The following is a 21611-nucleotide window of genomic DNA, read 5'->3' as shown; positions in this document are numbered from 1 at the left end:
AGATGGGTGTATAGACAGCTCAGATTACATAATTTTGCTTCTGTATGTTTCTGATAAAAGTTGTGTGAAACTTGTCAAAATCTTATTATAAATTAGGATGAGTAGCAACTCGAGTATGTCTATCTCTGAGGCTGCTAAAGGCATCCTTTGAAGTATTCCAGTCTCCCTCAATAACAAAAACCAGAAGCCTTCAGCAAGACCCCTCGCCTGTTGGGACCTCAGTTTCCCCATCTGTCAAGTAAGGAATTAATTATACCAGATGATTTCTGGATTCCTGATGGAAAATTTTATGAATCTATAATCTAGCCTGAGTCAAGTCCCGACTTTAACAATGGCTGTTCTGTATTTGTTGCTTCAGAAGCATAGTTTTGGGTCAAAAGTTAGTTTGCAATACCCTTCCTCTACCCAGTGAGGCTGGTGGGTATAAGGTGCAGGCTCCAGTATAATTAATGGGTCAAAGTCAGCAATGAGGCTGGATTCTCATGAACATGTTCTTCTCATCACAGTTAATTATTATTGAGCCATTATTTATAAGTTTCATGCTGACAGATAATTAACCAGAAATTGGGGAAATTGTTGAGGCACTGTGTCCTCCCCCCTGCCCTCACCTTTTTTTCCCTGGGAGAAACCAAAGCTTTGGGGTTTGATTATTTCAGTGTTTGGGACCTCTTGGTTCTATTTCCAGCTGATTCTTAAGGAAGGAAAAAAGTGTGTTTTATGGCTCTGTAGGCATCACTACTTCAGCATCAATCAGCCCCAGCAACTTAGAAAAGGTAGGGTGGCTTGCCTTTAGAGATGAGAGCTCCTTTTAGGTTAAAAACAAAACAAAAGAAAACAACCCCAACTCCCCAATGCAAAGACTAGTAAAATGAAATAAATATAAACACTTTTTTCTTTTTAATGAAAACACCTGACTTTGTAGGAGAGCACTATTTCTTGTCTCGTTGTTTTATTTATTTATGGCTGTACGCGGACCTCTCACTGTTGTGGCCTCTCCCGTTGCGGAGCACAGGCTCTGGACGCCATGGCCATGGCCATGGCTCACGGGCCCAGCCGCTCCACGGCATGTGGGATCTTCCCAGACCAGGGCACGAACCCATGTCCCCTGCATCGGCAGGCGGACTCTCAACCACTGCGCCACCAGGGAAGCCCTTGTCTCGTTGTTTTAAGTGTCAGTCTCTTCTCCAAGAGATAGAGGTCATTTTTTAAAGGGTAGATATAGAGAAAAACACCTTTAGCATATTATTACTGGAATACACACATGACGTTCTCTTTTACTAGGGAGAGAGAGGGCTGTGCAGCAAGACATGAGTAATATTTGCTGCCCTGAGCCCCCTCCCTTGCCCCACTCCATACACAATCCTCCCTTAAATAGATACCCTCCTGCAACATTTTGTGTTTTAAAAAAAAAAATAGCTGTCAATTGAAGATCGAGTTCTCTGCAGACCTAATAAATGGCTCTCCCAAACATAGCCTTTGTTCCAAGCCGTAGTTAGAGACCTTTCGTCTGGATGCATCGTGTACACCTTCTGACTTCCATTCCCCCAAATCCCAATTATTTTTATCCACACACCCCCAATGTCTAAAACATGAGATCTTTAAATCAAGATTATATTTGAAAGGGGCAGAGGAGGATAAAAGAATGTGAGGAAGCACCTCTTTCTTTGTACCTTAAGATGGTTGTACTGATTAAACTTTTTAAGATGCTGCTGTTTTCTTCATAGCCCCCAGCAAGGCTGGTGGGGTAGGATTTGTCCCACCCATTTAAAAGATGAGGAAACTGAGGCCTGGGTGCGGGGTTTCTGGCCAGCCCATTGCTTGGACCTGGCCTCTGTCCCTCTGTGCGAATTTTTCCCCACAGTCAAGACAGGCAGTGGCCTGTCACAAAACCAGAGCTGGGCAGCCCTCTTGAAAATGCCGTAAAGGAAACCTTACTGCCGCCATTCCCACCCAAATATTCCCTAGACATCGCAACCCTTTGAATATTTGGTGTCTAGCTCCAAGTCTCAGGCTTATTGGAAACAGACAGGTAAGAATACCAACTGAAAAATATTTATTGACCGTGCTGGAAATTGTAAGACTCTGCCATCCAGGATCTGTGGGACCAGGGGAAGTTATTTCCCTTCTCTGAGCCTTAGTTTCCTCATTTGTAAATCTACCGTGAGACTTACTTGGAAAGACTGAAGAGAGCATTAGTGATAGAGTGTGAAAGGGCCGCCTCAGTGCCTGGTTATTTTGGAGATTACTCTTGTAATGTGTTTAACGTTCTCAACTTCTGGTTTTCCATTTGCACGAGAGGTAATAATGCTTCCTCCCAAGGGAAAATGAAACGTTGTTGTAAGAATACTTTATAAACTAAGAAGGAAAAAGGGGTCACTTTTATTAATTCTTGTAGGGCACCGTGTTATGGTCAGCGATACTTGAGATAAAGAGGGTAGGGTGAGGAGGGAGAGAGGTTTGATTTTTTAAATGTTGACTTTAACGACTTTAACTCGGGTGCCCTAGCCAGAGGAAGCTGAGAGGAGCCAAGCTGCAGGTCTTTTGTGGCCACTGCTGCCTGGTGACCGGAGAGAAGACAGTATTGCTTGGTTTGGAATCAGGTTTCAAATGATCTGCCTTCCGTTTCGGACAGACCCTAAGCCGAGGAAGGGAGTGAGCTCTTGAATCCAGCAGCTTGTCCATAAATGTTGGGGTCCTCTGTGTTTCCAGATCTGGAGTTAGGAGGCACTGGGGATGGTGCGTCATCATGGACTAACATTGTCATCATTTACAATAAGAATCACGATCTGTTTATGACAGAGTCCTGTTTATCCAGATTCCAAACAGCTGAAAAGGCCAAATTACCAGATGCTACGTTTTTTCTTTCTTATTATTAAATACCCGACACTCTGCTTTTCGAAGTCCTGACAAGGAAAGAAAGTAAACATCTGGACTTTATGGAGGCCGTCAGCTTTGTGGCGATGGCCCGATGATGCTCGCTCCCTGTGCACAGTGCTTTACAGTTTTCAGCGTGTGTCCCCCACACGTTCCCTCATCTGTCCTCATGCCAGCTGAGCTCTGCCTACCTTGCGGGCTGTTCCGAGGGGACAGATGAAGAAGCGCTGGCTTCTTATGACTGTGATTCCCATTTTATAGATGAAGACATTAAGGTTCAAGGATGTGCTCAAGGCTACAGACAGTAAGTGGCAGTTTCTAAGGCTTCCTGTTCCAAAGTTTGATTCTGGTTCCACAACTTGTACCTTCTATGTGTGTGTGTTGGGGGCCGAGAGCTGGGTGTTCATGACGGCCTCCCGAATGTTCCCAGAGAATTTAAAATATTTTTGCTTTTGGTATTTCTTCTGTCTCGAATCTTTGGAAGTTGGTAACTAGTATCTATGCCATCATTAGATAACTTCGTAGTTTACCAGAAGATTCCGTTTGACCAGAATTACTGCTCTCAGACCAAACCAGATAATGAGCTCACTGTTTAATTCTCAGCGACTCACTGGGCCATTTTCATTGTGCTCTGAGACTAGACACATCCTAGCAATAAAAAGGAGGCTGATGATCATGACAAATGTGGACTCTGCCATTAGTAAAAGGCCATCATAACGTGGCTGAAAATTCCAAAAAGTAATTAATCTTGTAACTTAAAAAAAAGTATATATATTTTTCTTTAAAAATGAAAACAAAAAAGGAAAGCAGTTGTAGATTGCATTAGGGGCATTAGGGGCTGGTGGTGGAAAGTAAGACATGACAGTTTTGGTTGGCATTACCTGGTAGAGTTTCTTCATCTGAATCAGAAGCCACTGTGATGTTCTGGGGAGGCTTTTGAGGGGCCAGCACATCCGTAATAGAAAGGTATGAGTTATTTTGAAAGCATTTACCCCCTCCGGCTCTAGTGGGCAATTTGCTTGCATTTCATCCATTTTAAAGTGCTGGTCCTGTGATCCGGAAATAATCAGATCCAAATTTTTTCAGTGCTTGAGGTTTCAAATAAGGGGGAGAAAAACCTGCTGGCCAAATGTCAGGCTCAGTGAGACAAAGAGAAACATGTATGTGTGTGGGTACACAAATAAGATAGGAACATGTTGCGTCTACAGTCATAAGAATTATGTACCCGACAAATCTTTTATAGACATGTAACGGAAATATAATTCCCAAAGATTCCCTAAGAATCTTGTGTGGCTAGAATTCCTCTTCCCTTCCTGCCTCCTAAGCTCTCTAGAAGCTGCTAAGACTTGGCGTGCAAAATGGAAAGGGGACCAGCACATGAGATCGTAACTTAATTTAGGCTTAGTTGTTTCTGAGTCGTTTACCTGAAGTGCTCAGCTGGGCTGAGGTCTCAGGACTATCTTGGCTGTGGAATCATATCCATAGGCTGTGTTGCTCCATCTGTGATGAAAATACATGTTTCTTTATATGCCGTGGTTATACGCCGTGGTTTTCCTTCACACTTCTCCTCCTTCTGGAAAAAAAAAAAACCTCACCCCATCTTTTAGTTCTTCATCTCCCTGCGTTACAGTTGCATGAGAAGCGAAGTGAGCCAGCACACTTATTTTTACAGTGTGTTAAAATCCCATTACAGGCATAAGTGCACAATGAATCATTTAAAAAAATATATTCTTATGTTCTTTGTTCTGAATGTTGCATAATTATCATCATTTTCTTTGGTTTTATTTTGTGGAGTTTGGCCAGCATCCTAGAAAAGGGGAGAAACTAAAGTTTGGAATGGGGTTTTCAACCCTTTTTTGGATAGGAATAGGGAAAAAAAAACAACAAACAAATAAATACCAACTTTGTTTGTAAATTGACCAGTGATTGTCGCTGATGGTGACTTTTGCATAGAAAGGATAATCTCCCTTCTTTCTCTCAATTTTCTTAGAAAAGCAGTTCCTTGTTTTGAAGGTGATATGGTAGTATTTCAACAACCTCACCTTGTATCTGTGATTATATTCAAAGTTAAATTACAGTGTGTGGTTTGCTATTTTTTTTTCCTAATACAGATTTTCGTTGCAATTAGTTTAGACCTAGAGACTTGCAGTTGTTTCTTCTGGTAGGGGGTAGTCTATTTTTGTGTTTAAAGAAACAAAGACAGTCAGTTCAAAGGGGAGAAGAAATGAAACAAACTCTACCCTGGGCTTTGAAAAATTCAACTGCAGCATGCAGAAAGCCCAGCTGCGATACCAGGGCCAGGAAAAAAGAGCAACCTCCTGAAATACTTGTGCAGCTCGCCTTCCCTGTGCTAATGATTCTAGCAGTTTAAAAACGGACTTCTTGTTTATCAACAGCCGCTGCCTGAATTAATAGTTTACAATGAAAAAAAAAATGCTTTGGCGTTAGAAGCAAAGTCCGGGACTGATAGCTGAGTTACTGAGTTAAGGGAAGCAGAAAAGAGAGGCGAAAAGTTTTGTGGCTGCTTTGGTCTCCTAAAGCCTTATTTATAAGAAACTGAAAGAAAACAGAGACCTGGGGTGGGGTGGGGTGGAGAAAATACAACCCTAACCCAGTGTCTTTTAGTTTAAAGTCACTTGAAGCATCTGTTTTCTCCTTTTCCCCGTCTTTCCCTAAACTCCAAAGGGTTATTCCTTCAGAAGGTTTCCGGTGGATCGAGGCGGATTGTGTTAGCATTACGAGCTGTGTTTTTAAAGTCAGCATTTGAGTCAGATGCACTGAGAGGAGCCCTTCAGTCCGCTCACTGAATAATGCATTTCCTGCATGGCCTGAATTTTTTTGGTGGTTATGGTTGGGACTGTCTGGAGCAAACACACGCGCCATTGTACAGCCTCAATGCATGTGGGTCATGCCCTTGGCTTTGAGTCTTGGTTTCCCCATCTGTAAAATGGGAAGCAGTTCCATAGGATGACCCATAGTCTCTTCTTACTCTGTTGCTCTGGGATTCTACATGAACTTGGCTGGGGCAGTTGGGAAGGATCTAGGGTATGGAAAGAGGTCAGGTTCTAGATTTGATCTCTTTGGAACTCTTGACTCCTGAAGTAGAGCACAGAAGGAACTGGAAGAGGGCGGGAGGTCAACTAATCTTTATTGAACACCTACTCATTGCCAGGCCTAGCAGTTTATAGCTGTCATTGCACTTAATAAAGCCCAACAACCCTATGAGGAAAGGAGGCATTATTCTAAATTTACAGATGGGGGAAATGAGGCTTGGAAAAGTTAATTGATTTGTCCAAATAATGAGCTTACGATGTAATTCACAGTGACTCACTGTCTAGGTAGCAGGTAATAGAGGCTGGAATTTGAACCCAGCTCTGTCTGACTGCAAAGCCTGTGCTTTCCTCCTAAAGCACAGAGCTCTCACGGACAGCCCTTAAAACCCAAGTAGTGGCAAGGAGTCGCTGTGGCTGCAGAGCGTGCCCGAACCCTGGGGGAAGGCAGCAGAAGGCCACAGGCCGGTCTGGATGACCAGTCCCCGGAGCAGACTTCTGAGTCTCAGCCAACAGGCTGAGGTGTGATTTTAGGGGGGGCTCTGCCTCCATTGGGCTCTGCCCACTGCTCGGCTGCAGAAGTGGTAGAAGGACAGTGGTTCCTGGTTGTGACATGGAGTCCTCAGGTAAGGAGTCCGAGACTGGAGGGCCCCTAGAAGCAGCCCCTTCTCAGAAGCAGCACATACACTCATTCCGCCGGTTACTGCAGGTTCAGGTCCTTCTTTGAGCCTGTCATGCAGTTTGGGGAGCTTTGTTGCCCGAGCCCTGGCTGCAGTCGCCCTCCCATCGGTTCTGAAGACATCTGTTTGAAGAGAATTCCTCATGATCGCATCACACGTCATGTGTAGAATGCATGCTTCACTGGACATGATGGTTTGAGATCTATTAAATAATTATTTCTTATTAAACGCTTGGTGGGATGAAGAAAGGCTTGTGGGGAGAACAGGCCAGGGATCAGAGTGAACTTGAGAGTTTGTGGGAAATGGGTCTTTTGTGTCAAATGATGAATGAGTCAAATGACCCTCTATGGAAGGAAGAGGTCCCACGGCTGGGTTGTGTCTGTGGTCTTGCATGGGGGTGTGTGCATTCATGAGAATGTGAGTGTGGACATTCTCAAGGGATCATACTTCTTCTGAAGTGGAAATTGCAGGAGGCTTTATTGCCCAAAGCTTCTTTGCCTTTAGATGTTGACCCTGGGTCTGAAAGGGAGAGTATGAAGGGGTATCAGGGATGGCCTGCTTGCATTGTGGCCCAGTCTCTTCCTATTTGTGTCTTTTCTAGCAGCCAGATTACTCTTTTAGATGTTGTTGCTTTTGTTTTTAAATAACAGGTTTGATGACAAATAAGGCTTTAGCAAGAAACCAGGGCGTATTATAAACCCAGCTTTAAAAATACAGATCCCATTTGCTGTTTTAAGCTCTCCGGAGGGCCTGGAGATTGGGTTTATTTTGGAACGTTGGTGGACTGTATGAATTACTTCTCTGAGGCCTGGGTATTTAATACCTAATAGAAGTTTGTATAAGAGTTGATGATGTATTTTGCCGACTTTCCAACCCTGTAAATAAATTACACGTGCCGGTAGAGGCTGCCAGGATCCACTGTGTCAATTGAAGCTTAATTTTTATCCCAAACCACTTAATACTTTTGTCCTAGTGAGTAGAGAAAATTCCCGGGTTTCGCCCAGCAGCGGGCCCATTCCGAGATGTAGACGGTTTCATGAGCCCACGAACAGGCCTCCGTGGATTCACCGATCTTGACACAGTTTTCAGTGGTTAAGTAGCTTCAGCCCTCTCAAGTCCAACCCCCAAGGCAGAGAATGATAATATAATTTTAAGTGTATCGTAAAAATGAAACTCAATCGCTTCCACTCCCCAAACCTGTCTCGCTCCCCTTTTCTCTGGAGAAAACAGCCGTAATTGTGTGTTTAATCTCAAGACCGCCTGTGCATTTTATCTTATTTGAGTGCAAAGCCCAGGTAATAATGTTGGCATTTCCAGTGCGAAACAAAATCGGGTTTCTAATTTGGAGACACTATTAAATATTTCATGCTTCAACCAAACTCAATTCTTTTTTCCTATAATAAGTTTAAATATTAATTCTCTGGAATGTCAGATGCCTAAAGCTAGGCATTTAGTGATCTGCAGTTTCAAGTATCTCGAAGAAGGTTTATGAAACAGGATATTTCACTGGGAGGGATGAGTAGTGTGTTTCAGAGATATCTGAATTCAAGGCAGTGTCTTCTGATTTACTTTTTAAAGGGAAAGGTCATAAAATAAGTTGCTTTATGTGCTGAAGTATTAAGTGGCTTAGGCTGAAATAACAGCAGAGACTTTACTGTTTTTCCCCGTTATATTTTAACAATGCTTTTTGGGGGAGGGGGTGGGTCATTTTCCCGCCTGCTTGTCTCCTCCCCCAGCCACCCCCCCCCCCCACAACCAGATGGCTTTAATTCTAACCAAATCCCACGCTGAGGCCAAATGATTGATCAAACAGTCATTTGTACTTACGTAGCTCTCTTTGTGAGAATATCTCTGCATTGGAGCTTTTCGCCGGGCTTGGCTCATCTTTGGGACTTCAGATGGTAGATTTCCAGCCTGGAGAGGTGGAGGTATAGGGGTAGGTGGAGGGCAAAAATCCCAGACCTTCAATCCAAAGAATTCCTTGCTTAAAACCTTTTTGTTACTTCCCATCCCTGACAGCAGGGGTATCCAGGTTTTCTAAATACAAGGACAAAAATCGATCCCCTGTCCAGATAGCTGTTATATTTTTAGTATCTGTTGATGGAGAAAATACCTGGAGGTTACTAGTTTTAAGGGCTCTTTTAAATAGATTTATATTTTATCAACCACTCACATATCTGTAGAGACATCGATTTGTTCTATAGACAGTCTTTGCCTTCAAGCTCTCCCCTGAAATTACAACTTGGCATGTAGATTCACAACCAGTTGACTGATGGAAGAAATCTGAGCCCCTTGGTCTGGCGTTCAAGGCCTTCCCGCCAATCCAGTTCCACCTCTTCCTGATGTCTGCTTTGCTTGTCCTCCAGCAGCGTTGGATTTTTCTTTTTCTTTTTTTTTCCTTATAAATTTATTTATTTATTTTCATCTTTGGCTGCATTGGGTCTTCGTTGCTGTGTGCGGGCTTTCTTTAGTTGCGGTGAGCGGGGGCTACTCTTCGTCGCGGTGTGCGGGCTTCTCATTCCGGTGGCTTCTGTTGTTGTGGAGCACGGGCTTAGTTGCTCCACGGCATGTGGGATCTTCCCGGACCAGGGCTCGAACCCGTGTCCCCTGCATTGACAAGAGGATTCTTAACCACTGAGCCACCAGGGAAGTCCCAGCATCGGACTTTTCCTTGCACAGCTTCAGACCTGGAATCTTCTCTTGTCCTTCTGTCCTTACACACTTTGAGCTTCTTTTTATTCATTTTTGTGCCTTTTAAAGTCAATTTTGGAACATAAAATAGTTCATATTCAAATATTCATCTTTGTAGCCTTACATCCAGTACCAGGTCTGGCAAAGTACATATCTGAGAAGCAAATAGTGTGCTGGTTGGGGCTGTAGGTGTGGAACCAAACCACTATGTTTGAACTCTGGTTCCAGGTACAAACTTCGGGATATTGGGCAAGTTATTAAGCTCTTTGGGCCTCAATATTCTTACCTATAAAATGGGGATAATAATAGTAACAGTTTCAAAAGACTGTTACGAGGGTGAAACGAGTTAATACATGTATAAGTGCTTAAATACAGAGATTGGCACATGGTAAGATGCTCAATTAATATTGGGGTTATTATTGTTATTGTTATTGCTACCATGTAAATGTTTGGTAAACAGAATCTCTTAGAAGGGCCTTTCTTCCCTTCCTTTTCACCAATCTGACTCCTACTTATTCTTTAAGACCCAGCTCAGGTGCCACCTCTTCCTGGAAGCCTTCCCTTTCTCCCTTGGCCTGGTTATGCTAGAGCTCTGGCACCCACACCTTTATCCTTCCTTCTGCGGTAGCACAGGTCATACTCTGTGGCGATTTTCCATTTACTTATGTGTCCTTGAGGACAGGGGCAGAGTCTCATTATTCCAGCATCCCAGTGCCCAGCACAGGGCCTGGCTCAAGGTGGGTGTCAAGGAAGGTTGGGAATGGACTCCAACCCAGTCTCTGCCCTCAAGGAGCTTGTAGCCTAGAAAGGAGAAGCTGAGTTTTATGTCTTTGTTTTTCCTACAAGGTTAATCACATGGTAAGGTCTCAGCACATGTGAGACTCCAGTGAATGCACAAGGAGTTCTCAAGTACAGACACAGCCCTATTCTCCTTCCCACACCGTCTTGGGGCACTTCACAACGAGGTCTGTCCTACTTTTCTAGGTGACATTGGGCAAGTCTTCTCCCCTGTCTGGGCCTCCTTTTCCTCTCCTTTCTGGGAGGAGTTGGCTTCAGTGATCACAGATCTTTCTTGGTGGCTGCCAGGCCATGGGCCAGGTGGAGGAGCTAGGGGCCTGACGGCTGTCCCGAGTGACTGACCTGGATCGTAGGCCCACTTTGCCACACACCTGCCCCCCGTCTAGGCAAAGTCCCAGGTGCTTTAAAGTGTGTCTCATCTTATGGTTTAAAGAGCAGGTATTGGTGGTTGCAACACATCTGACCCAGATTTCTCTAAGATGAAGAAGAACCCTGGAAATGAGAGTGAGGAGCCAGCTCTTGGTCACCTGCTGGGGTGGAGAGTGATGTATACACCCTGGATCCCCACTTCAGGACAGGCTTAGACAGACCCCGGGGGGATTGTGTTGGCCTCCTGGCCCCTCTCTGGGTACTGTTGTGGTTTGAGCTTTGTTAACTGTAGAGCTCTGCCCAAATCACTATTATTCATTCAATCCCCCTATGAACAAATGGGAAAACTAAGGTTCAGAGAGGTCATGTTACTGTGCAAAGGTAGCCACATGGCTTTTGGAGTCAGAACTGAGTTCAGACCCTGATTATACCATTTGCTGGAACTTGCTTGGGCAAGTTCATTGGACTCTGAGCCCCAGTCTTTCTCATTTGTAGAATGGAGATAATGCCTATCTCAGAGTTGATGAGGGGCTTAAGGTGAGGAGTCTGTAGAGCACCTAGATCAGGGGCTGGCACATAGTAGGTATGTACCACAGGTAAGCTGCTGTTACTGCTCTTACCGAGTGGCAGAGCTGGGCCTAGGTCCCCAAGCCTGACTTGGTCTGATGCTGTTTCTCCTCTACACTGCGGTATCCCATCCCCTTACTCTGGTGTTTTGTTTTGTTTTGTTCTTTCTTTCTTTCTTTTTTTTTTGGAGAAATTAGAAGAATAAGGACTTTGGGGTTTCATAGACTGAGGTCCTAACCCCAGCACTGGAGGACACAGATCTGAAGCACCTGGGCTTCACTTAGGGTTAGGGGAAGGTTAGGAGCTGTCTATGTCCCTTGCCCAGGTGGGCATGGGCTACCTCAGCACAACTGTCTGACAGTCCTGGCCCTGGGGTCAGTCCAAGACATTCACTCAACCTGTGGTGGCTCTGGTGTCTGGCAGGAGGGGGCTGGGGCTGTTTCTGGGGTGGGTCAGGAGGTACAGACCTCCCTCCCCCTGTTCCTGGTTTATTGGGTTGGGAGTTGCCTTCAGACTCTAATATCCAGGTGAATTACCTTGCTTCTGCCTCCCAAACTCGTGATGCTGTTCCTGTTCTGCTCCCACATCCCTGTGCTTGCGGGTCTCTGCAGCACTGTGGAGGCCTCCATTTGTTGGGCCCTGCTGTGAGCAGATATCCCCTGAAGCCATTCACTCCTTGTGAGGTGAGTATCATCACCCCCATTCTACAGATGAGAAATACTGAGGCCCAGAGAGACCAAATGACTTGCCCAAGGTTCTAGAGCTGGTAGGTGGTAGCTGCAGTCCTGACTCCAAGACCCCGCCCTTTCTCACACCATGCCACCGCTCTGGGCCGTTCCCCAGGCCCTCTGAACTCTGCTGCCTTGGGTCCAGTCTTCCCCATTCATCTCGGTCGAGAAAGTGCCTCCTCCAGCCAGAATTACCGTCGCCCTCCTTCATCTTCCACTGCCCTTTGTCACTTTTCTCCCGTTGAACAGTTGGGTATTATAGATGCTTCCTCCCTGATGAGACTATGAGCTCCATGGAGCGGGGTCTGTAATGACTGCATCTCTGACTTGCAGAAGGAGTGTGGATCAGAGAAGAGAACGAATGCAGGATCCCAGCAGAATTAATCTGTCCCTCTGCAGTCCAGGTGTGGCTTCCTGGGGAGTTCCCCAAGCAGATTTTCAGGACAGCAACCCAGAGTGGCTCTCTATGTCTGAGCCTCAGACAGTGATCTCTGCCTGGCCAATTGTTAGGAGCATATGGGATGAAGTGTGGGGAAGTATCTTGAAAACGGAAGGGCTGCATCCGGGTTTGGTTGTTGCTTGGTTCGTTCATCAGTGTTTTGAATGGCTGCTATGTCCCAGGTATTGGGTTGGGCCCTGGGACACTGTGGTGGGCTAACAGATAGAGCCCGTGCCTGCATGGGGCTCTCTGTCAGGAGGGCTGGGGGACAGTGGGCAAGTGTGTGCAGGTTCCCTCCCAGCCCGGCCGGGTCCCCAGTCCTCACCTGTGCAGCTTCACCACCTCATCACCTGGCTTGCTGTCCTAAGCAGACTCCTGAGCTCCAGACAGTCTGAGACCCATGACCTCAGCCAGTCTCACGGAGCCTTGGTTTGCCAGCTTATAAAATGGAAATATTTACTAGCTAGCTCCCCTTGTGAGGCCAGCGTGAGAATCAGTAATGTCAGCAGGGAAGGGGCTGACTGCGGGGCCTCTGAGGGTGGACGGGAACAGGGGTGTGTAGAGCAGCCCTCTGCAAGGACGCTGGTTGTGGAGCCACACAGGTTACCCAGTCCTGGGGGGTGGGGACACCTTTGCCAGCCCTTTTCCTGCACCTGTTGCCACTTCCTGCTTGCATAAGCCTTCCTCTTGGAGGGAATATCCTTTCTCCTTACCTGTGGCAATAAAAAAAGGCCAGAGGGCTTCCCTGGTGGCGCAGTGGTTGAGAGTCCGCCTGCCTATGCAGGGGACACGGGTTCGTGCACCGGTCCGGGAAGATCCCACATGCCACGGAGCGGCTGGGCGTGTGAGCCATGGCCGCTGAGCCTGCGCACAGTCCAGAGCCTGTGCTCCACAACGGGAGAGGCCAACAACAATGAGAGGCCCTCGTACCGCAAAAAAAAAAAAAAAAAAAAAAAAAAAAAAAAGGCTAGAGTTTTCCTTTTGCAACATGTTCAGAGTCTCTCCTGTCTCAGCCTCACACCCCTCCCTTCTTCTCACTCATTCCAGTCTTTCATTCTCCCAATGACTCTAGCTGTTGGGTACTCAGAATACAGCAGAGCTACTTGCTAGGGAGTCATGGAGACAAGTAAATTCCCATTGTGTGATATTGGCCAGGTAGGTGGGGGCTTGGGAGCTGTTGGGGACCTTCCTTCTCTTCCACCTCCTCCTTCTCATTTTCAGTATCCTGCCGTGATCGTCTTTTGAGTACGGCAAGACATTGGATCATCTCTTTTTTTTTTAATGGATCATCTTGTAATTATCCTGTGATGTAAGTGTTCTTATGGAAGAACTTATGGCGATTTACATTTAAATTAATTACAATTAAATAAAATTAAAAATTCGGTCCCTGAGTCTACTAGCCACATTTTAGTGCTCAGTAGACCCATGTAGCTAGTGGCTACCATATTGGGCAGCAAATATAGAACATTTCCATCACCAGAGAAAGTTCGGTTAGAGTATCTTTCTTTAGTTTATTCATTTGTTCGGCAAACATTTCCTGGAGCCCTATCATATACTAGTTTCTCTGTTAGGCTCTAGAGAAGTAGGTATAACCCAAGCGCGGCCTCTGCTTTGGGGAGCATCTAGTCTAGAGGGCAGGCAGATGGACATACCAGCTTGGAGGTGGGGCCAGCGTGCTGGTTACTGGGCTCCTGCTGGGGATGCAGACGTGAGTCTTAGGGTCTGCCTGCTCTCAGAGAGCTCACAGGCTACCACTGACAAGACAGAGATCAGAGCAGCCTTCCTGGAAAGGTAGCATTTGAATGGCTGGGCCCTAGTGGATGTGTTCTGCTGATTCCCCAGAAAGCAGTCCAGAGAGGGCAGATGGTTCATGCAAGTACACCCCTGAAGCTGGAATCACGCACAGGGTCTCCTGATGGCATCCTGCATAGCCACTTAGATAGGAATGGGTTCCTGCCCTCCAACAAATTACTTGATCTTACTCCTAATCCTTCTTTGGGAAGTGGCTGACCCTTTAAAGATAATTTAATAATTGTTATTTTCCCCACTTATATCAGTAGTATATACTTATTGTAGAAAATTTGGAAACTCTAAAAACATTTAAGGATGGAAATAATCTCACACGCAGAAGTGATCAACATTTACATTTTAGTATATTTCTTTTTAGGCTTTTTTCTATGCTTATCTATATATTAATAGTTTTCATTATCATTGGTATCATTCTGAATATAAAGCCTTGTGTACTTAAACTTAACATTCTAACATAAATCTTTTCCATGCTGTTAAATTTTTTGGTAAACATTCAAAAATGTATTGCATTTTACTACATTTGTTAAATTATTTTGAATAGGTGATACGTTTAAAATGGTTCAAAATTCAGAAGACCCAAAAAAGGGTTCTTAGGAAGAGCCTTCCTTTTCTCCCCCCAACCCCCAGTTCCCCTTGCTGGAGGCAACTAGTGACACCCCCTCTTCCTTCCCCCATTTTTGTTTGGCCTCTCAGATAGTTGATGTGAGTACAAAAAAATTTGTATATATATTACTTGCGTGTGCATGATGCTTAGAGTTTTTCACCTTTTCCTTTAGTATAGATAAAGCTGCAGTGACTACCTTTCTGCAGTAATCATCATTTGCATCTATGATAGTTTTCTTAGGCTAGATTACCAGAATTGAAAATTACTGGGCCAAAGGCTAGTGGCATTTGACACACATATTACCAAATAGCTCTTTAGAAGGTTGCACGAATTTTCACAACTGCAAGCAGTGTCTTAAAGAACTTACTTCCCTGAATCTTCACCAGTGTTTCCAAAGGAATTTCCTAATTGGAAGGTGGAAGTGACAACTGGTTATTGTTTCATCTTACGTTTATTTGATCGTTGGTGTAGTGGAATATATACTGTGTATTGATTCACAGTTCATAGCTCCTCTTTTGCAAGTTGGTGTCTGTGTCGGGGTCTGAACATTTTATGTATAAAATGTAACACTTTACATATTTTAAAGTGTTCAGCAAGTTAGGTATGTTAATATTTTGTTCATATTTTTTGCTAATATTTTTATGAGTCTACTGTTTAAATGTTTTTTATGATGATTTTGAAACAAAAATTCAAAATTTTTATATGGTCTTAATTCCAAGATTTTCCTTTGTCATTTCCTCCATTGCTTTTCTTTTTGTCATTGGCCAAGTCCTATTGTTTGCTATTATTACTATTTTGGGGAGCTTGTTTTATTACCATTCTAAAAATATTTTTATTTTCAGCAAAATAATGTTAAACATAGTTTTAAAATCATCTAATACTGTTAAGACTTTACAGGGAGTTAGTCCCTTACCTTCACTGTCACACTGCTGAGAGGCAGCTGCCTTCAGCCAGGGCTGCTGGGACGCTCACTTCCAGTGGACATCACTTACCCCCATCTACGTGGATGGTGCTCCCTGGACTTGCGCAACACAGGGCTCCTGCCTTCAACTCATTTAGTTGTCATTTTCTAGTGTTTTCTCCCATTTGTCTCAGTTACAAAAATAAAAGCGATAATAGCTAAACGTGGTGCTTATTACCGTGGTCCAGTCATGCTCTAAGAGCATTCCGAACATAATGCCTTCGATTCTCCCAACAACCCCATGAAGGAGTTGCTGTTATTATCCCTGATTTGCAGATGAAGAAACAGACCCAGAGGAGGGAGCCATGTGTCCAAGGTTACACAGCTGGTGAGTGGTGAAGCCTGAATTGCTAGGCTGCACAGCCTCTAAGTAAGACTTAGGCTGCTGTTTTTAGATCGGCTGTATTCATTGGCTGCTGGCTTCTTGTATGATGGGTGAGGATTTAGTTCTCTTGAACGCCCCCCCCCCCCCCCCCCCCAGTTCTTATCCCGCTCGTGCTGGCCCTCTCCTCCCTCCTGCTCTGGTTGTAGCAGTTCAGCCTGTGCACAGGTGGGACTGTGGGGAGCAGGATGCCAGTGTGCGGATTTTGCTTGCTTGGTTCTGGCTGAGCCCCAAGATGATGGGTATTGATAATAGGCATTGGTGCTACCTTCTAGAGCAGGATTTCAGGTGCCTAAACTTAACTCTGGTTTTGAGATCCTTAACTGGCACACACTTTGAGGGTGTCAAAGGGTTGAGATGGAAGAGACGAGGGAGGGCATTTCCTTAGAGAGAGCTGTTGAGAAAGCTGTGACACTTCCTTCCCCGTGCCAGGTGGGTGGGAAGGGGGTTGCTTTCTCCTTACCCAGGACTCAAGTGAGAGGGGCTCTGAGAACCCCACTCAGAGGAACGATGTGTTTTTCCATGCCTGAAAGTATTGAAGATGAAAGCTGTAGGTGGAGCCCCTGCCTGGTGGCAGAGTGAAGGGGGTGGCTGCACTGTGGTTGTGATGGACAGAGGGTTCTGTTCCACGGGTCCTGCCTGGTGGGCATTTTCAGATTGACCCACCCTGCCAGAGAGGACTTCTTGCCAGGCAGAGGAGAGAGAAACTGGAGGTGTCCCATGGGACACAGTGGGGTTCTCTCCTGGGAACCCACGGAAGTGGGCACTGAACACGCAAGTCCAGAGAGCTCCCCTGGTACCTGGCAAGTGAGTCCCTTCTTGCCACTCCAGTAGACAGAGTAAAGGGCACTGGAGACATTGCCCCTCCACCCCTGCTCAGGGGCCCCAGCAGGAGGCAGGCCCGAGCCGGGGGAGGGGAGGAATTTGGCTGTAAATGAAGCTCAGAGTTGAGATTATTAATCTGGATGGGACATCTTAATAACTAAGATGAGACTGTTCTTAGGACTAAAAGTGTCTGGAAGATGTTTTATGATCCAAGAATGGTTCAAAGAGTTAAGGGAACTTCTAGAGACTTCACAGGGGTGGGGAGTGGGGATGGGGAACAAGTCTGCAGATCGGGTTTTAAATAAGGGCCGGTGGGGTCGGGTGGCACGGGGTAATGACATTGTTTCTGGAGCACCCTCTGGGGTCCACTTTTTCAGCGTAGGGCTGGTTACATTTGAAACAGGATGTTGAATTAAGTCATGCACTGTGGGAACTTTCCCTTTGGGGTATAGCATTTTGTTTTCCTGGGGTTAAATAGGGTCTCTTTTTTTCATTTGCTTAGTTTTATATTTATGTATCTATTACCACTTTCCCCTAAATACTCCCATCAGTTTTGTGAAACATCTGTCAGTCATACTTTCTTAAATGCTCAAATGCATCAGGTTATCTTAATTCCATTTCTCATGCACCCCAAAGAAGTGGGGAGCACTTCTATTACACCTCCTGGGTTTGTCACTGATGCTCTCCTATGTAGGATTCCCTACTTCTTGCCTCACACATGTATCACATTATCTGGCTGATTTAAGCAGAAAAGAGATTTTAGTAAAAGGATGCTGGGTGGTTCTCAGAATTACTTACTAAGATTTGGAAGCTACGTAGCTGAGAACTGTACCCCAAAGTCCGCCACAGGGCTGTGCAGCGAAAACAGTGGGTGCCAGACATTGGCAGCAGAGCCCCATCTCTGGTCACTGGCTGTTGCTGACTCCTTGGTTTTGCTTGTGTAGATGGATTTGAGCCATACCCCTAGGTTTATGCTTCTAATTGGCAGAGCCTGGGCCATATGCCCATGCCTCATCTCCAAGGGAGGCCGGGGAAAACACAATCTTTTCACGCAACATATTTTTACTGAGCACCTGCTAGGCACCCTTCTAGATGCTGGGAAAACAAGCAAACAGGCAAGAATCTCTGCACTTACATTTTAGAGGGGGAAGATACAATGATCAAATAAACAATCAAATATAATGTTTACCAAATGGTGGTACATACTTTGGAGAAAAAGCAGGGAAGGGGGCTGGGGACTTCTGCTGAGCAAAGACAAAGTACGTGAGGGATGTGACACTTTCAACTTCTGTGTGCATTTTCAGTGTGCGCGCGTTATGTGTGTGTGTGTGCATGCATGCGTGTGTGTGTGTGTGTGTGTATGTATGTGTGTGTTGGGGTGGAGTGGGGGTTTTTTGCCTTGGAAGGTGAGTGATTTTCCCAGTAGAAGAAAGGTGTTCAGATGCTGAGCACCCAAAAGAAATTCAAATGTCCTTCGCATTGTATTTTCCTTTTTCTTAGTTTAACCCCATAATTTGCTGGAGCCCATCCTCCAATGACTTTGTAAGAAAGGTAAGTAAGGGTGTTTGTCTGAAAAGTGTCTCATTCCTGATTAATAGTTTGGCTTGGGAACTTTAATAAGAAGAAGAACTAATCTTTAAATGCTTATTACCATATGCCAGGCATAGTTCTGAGTGCCTTACATCAGTTAATTCATACTCACAACAGTCCATTGACTGTTATGCCCATTTTACAGACGAGGAAACTGAGGTCCAATGAGGTTAAGTAACTTGGCCATGGTCACACAGCTAGTAAGTGTCAGGGCCAGGATTTGAACTCAGGCTGTCTGGCTTCAGAGCTCATCCTGTTAAGAATTTTGACGATAGTGTCCCATTGTCTCCCAGCTTCCCTCACTGCTGTTGAGAAGTCAATGCCATGGTGATTCCTAAAACTCCACGTAGGTCCCCTTCCCCTCCAATCTATTTTCTAGCTTTTGGGTCATTCTTTTCATCCCTGATGTTCTGAAGTTTTCTAGTGATGTGCCTTGATGTGGGTTTTTTTCCATTAATTGGACGGAGTACTTGTTGTGCCCTTTGTTTCTGAAGATCCATGACCTTCAGTTCTAGATGTTTTTATGTAGCAGGTCTTAGAAGTTTTTTTCCGTGCCGTTTGTCTATTTCTTTTCCTGGAAATTCCACTAGTTGCATGTTTTGTTTTCTGTATCCATCCTCTCATTTTCTTATCTTTCTTTGATATGTAGCTCTTTGTCTTTTTGACCTGCTTTCTGAGAACTTCCTTGACTTTCTCTCCCATTTTATTTAAAATTTTAGTTATTATTGGTTTGCAGAAGTACTTTCCAACAGTTCCCTTTCATGCATTTTGTCTCTGGTTATGGGTACAATATCTTATACCTCTCTAAGGAGATTTTAGGATTTTAAACCATCTTTTCTCATATCCCCTGTGTTCCTGTTTTCTGTTTATGGAGTTCCATTTGTTACTGTTTGGTCTCATTCTTTCAGGTTGGGGATTTCCTCCCATGCTGGTGACAATGACCTGATCTTATGAAGACATCTTGTCTACTAACCTTATCTCTTTTTTGCTGCCCATTGCCCCTTGTGTCTGCCCTCCTTGCCCAGCTTAGAGTCCATCCTTATACTTACTCCTTTCCAAGCAGCTCTTCTCACGTCAGGCCCCAACCCTGGTTCAGGCTGGACCACCTGAGCCTGCCTGTTGATGGGTGCTGGTGGAGACAGCCGTGCTGAGTGGTCGGGTCTGCATCCGTGAGCTCAGCGACAGCGGGCCTCTCTGCAGCCCGGCCACCTGCTCCTCCTCGCTGAGTGCCCACAGGGCCCCTGCTTTGGTCAAGGCCAAACCGTCCTTATTTGTTCTTCTCATCCTGTTCTCTCTCATTTTCCTCACAGACTTTGCTTCTTCACTTCCCTTTCCTGCAGTGTGAATTTCACCCTCTCTAGAGGTCATCCCCATCAGCATACAACCTGCTCCAGAACCTTCCAGCCTGAAAAGCAGAACCAACATTGCTTCCTTGAGCTCACACTCCCTCCTTCTACAGCTCCTTTCTCTGCTTCTGCTGAGGCTGAAACTTCCAGAAGGAGTCACCTCGGTTTACAGTCCTCCTTCGGTCACGTCCCAGTTTCTGTCCTCCCCTGTCTGCAGACTGCTCGTGTCAAGGTCCCTGTGGCCGGAGCTAACCATTGTGCCCATCTCCATCTCACTGCCCACGCAGCAGCATCAGTGCAGTGACCGCTCCCAGTTCTCCCTGGCTGCCCCTTCTCACTGCCTTTGCCGGCTTCTCCACCTGCAGTGCCCAAGTTCTAGAGTCTCTGGGCTCTGGGCTCAGCCCTGCGTCTCCGCCACCTGGTCCGTGCCGCTCCCCGGCACCCCTCTCCTGGGAGTTGCAGCAGTCACCTCACTGGCCCCTTGCTGCCACCCTCACCTCTCTGGAGTCCAGTGCAGGTATGAGTTAAAATGCAAGTCACGCCACGCCACTTCTCTGTTTAAAGCCCCCCATCAGTTTTCTGTTCTGTCCAGGCCCATGAGGCTGACGTGATATCTGCCCTCATACTCTACATCCTCTCTGCCTCCCTCACTGCACTCTAGCCACACTGACCTTTCTGTCCTGTGAGCATGGTAAGCTTGTCCTCTCGTGAGGGCCTTAGCACAGCCTGTTCCTGCTACCTGGCTTGCTTTTCTAGTTCATCTTCGCACGGTAGACTCAGGTGTCTACTTAAGGGTCACCTCCCAGAGAGGCCTTCCCTGACCACCCAGTTTCCTTGTGTTATCTTACTCGTGGGTTTTCATTGGAGCACTTGTTATTACTGCATGTTTTCTTTTTCTTGGGGGGGCAGTGTTGGGTCTTTGTTGCTGCACGTGGGCTTTCTCTAGTTGTGGCGAGCGGGGGCTATGCTTTGTTGTGGTGCGCGGACTTCTCATTACCGTGGCTTCTCTTGTTGCGGAGCACGGGCTCTAGGTGTGCGGGCTTCAGTAGTTGTGGCACTTGGGCTCGGTAATTGTGGCTCGTGGATTCAGTAGTTGTGGCTCGCGGGCCCTAGAGCGCAGGCTCAGTAGTTGTGGCACACGGGCTTAGTTGCTCTGCAGCATGTGGGATCATCCTGGACCAGGGCTCGAACCCGTGTCGCCAGCATTGGCAGGTGGATTCTTAACCACCGCGCCACCAGGGAAGCCCCTACTCTATGTTTTCTTGTTCATGGTCATCCTTCACTCCCAAGAAGGAAAACTCCACGAGATACAAGGACCCCACAGGGCCTAGAACAGGTGGGCAGAGTGCCCTCCCACTGCTCCTGTCTGTCTCGGCAGCGGTCACAACACTGTGATGTCTGTCTCCCAGGAAGGCAGGGCCACGCTTCATCCACCTCTGGGCTCATCTTTGCACGCGGCCTGCGGCTTCCGCAGAGGCGTGGCCACTTTTTGTAGGGAAAAAGATGCATTTCTTTTTTTTTTTTTTTTTTTGCGGTACGCGGGCCTCTCACCGTCGCAGCCCCTCTCTCTGCGGAGCACAGGCTCCAGACGCGCAGGCTCAGTGGCCATGGCTCACGGGCCCAGCCGCTCCGCCGCATGTGGGATCTTCCCGGACCGGGGCACGAACCCGTGTCCCCTGCATTGGCAGGTGGACTCACAACCACTGCGCCACCACGGAAGTCCAAAAAATGCATTTCTTGTTAATCCTGTGTGGGCCTTGGTTTTGATGCTGCCTGCAGCTGGTAGAGTAGAAAAGGTGGGGGCCATTGTGGAACTGAACATCCATACTGTTTTGAGCACTGGGGGCTGCCATGGAAGATCTCTCAGTTTTCTCTTCTGTGAAATGGGGCAATAATTC

At 46.1% G+C, this 21611-nt stretch overlaps 1 protein-coding gene across 3 annotated transcripts in view; it reads left to right on the top strand.

The window, feature by feature from the left end:
• The window catches only part of GLIS1 (GLIS family zinc finger 1), a 225914-nt gene that overhangs the window by 1585 nt on the left and 202718 nt on the right, over window positions 1–21611 (top strand). The window lies entirely within an intron of this gene.

The sequence above is a fragment of the Phocoena sinus genome, chromosome 1 (assembly GCF_008692025.1).
Source record: "Phocoena sinus isolate mPhoSin1 chromosome 1, mPhoSin1.pri, whole genome shotgun sequence".
Lineage (NCBI taxonomy): Eukaryota > Metazoa > Chordata > Mammalia > Artiodactyla > Phocoenidae > Phocoena > Phocoena sinus.
The sequence above is the reverse complement of the archived record's forward strand: the minus strand, read 5'-3'. Positions and strand labels throughout refer to the sequence as shown.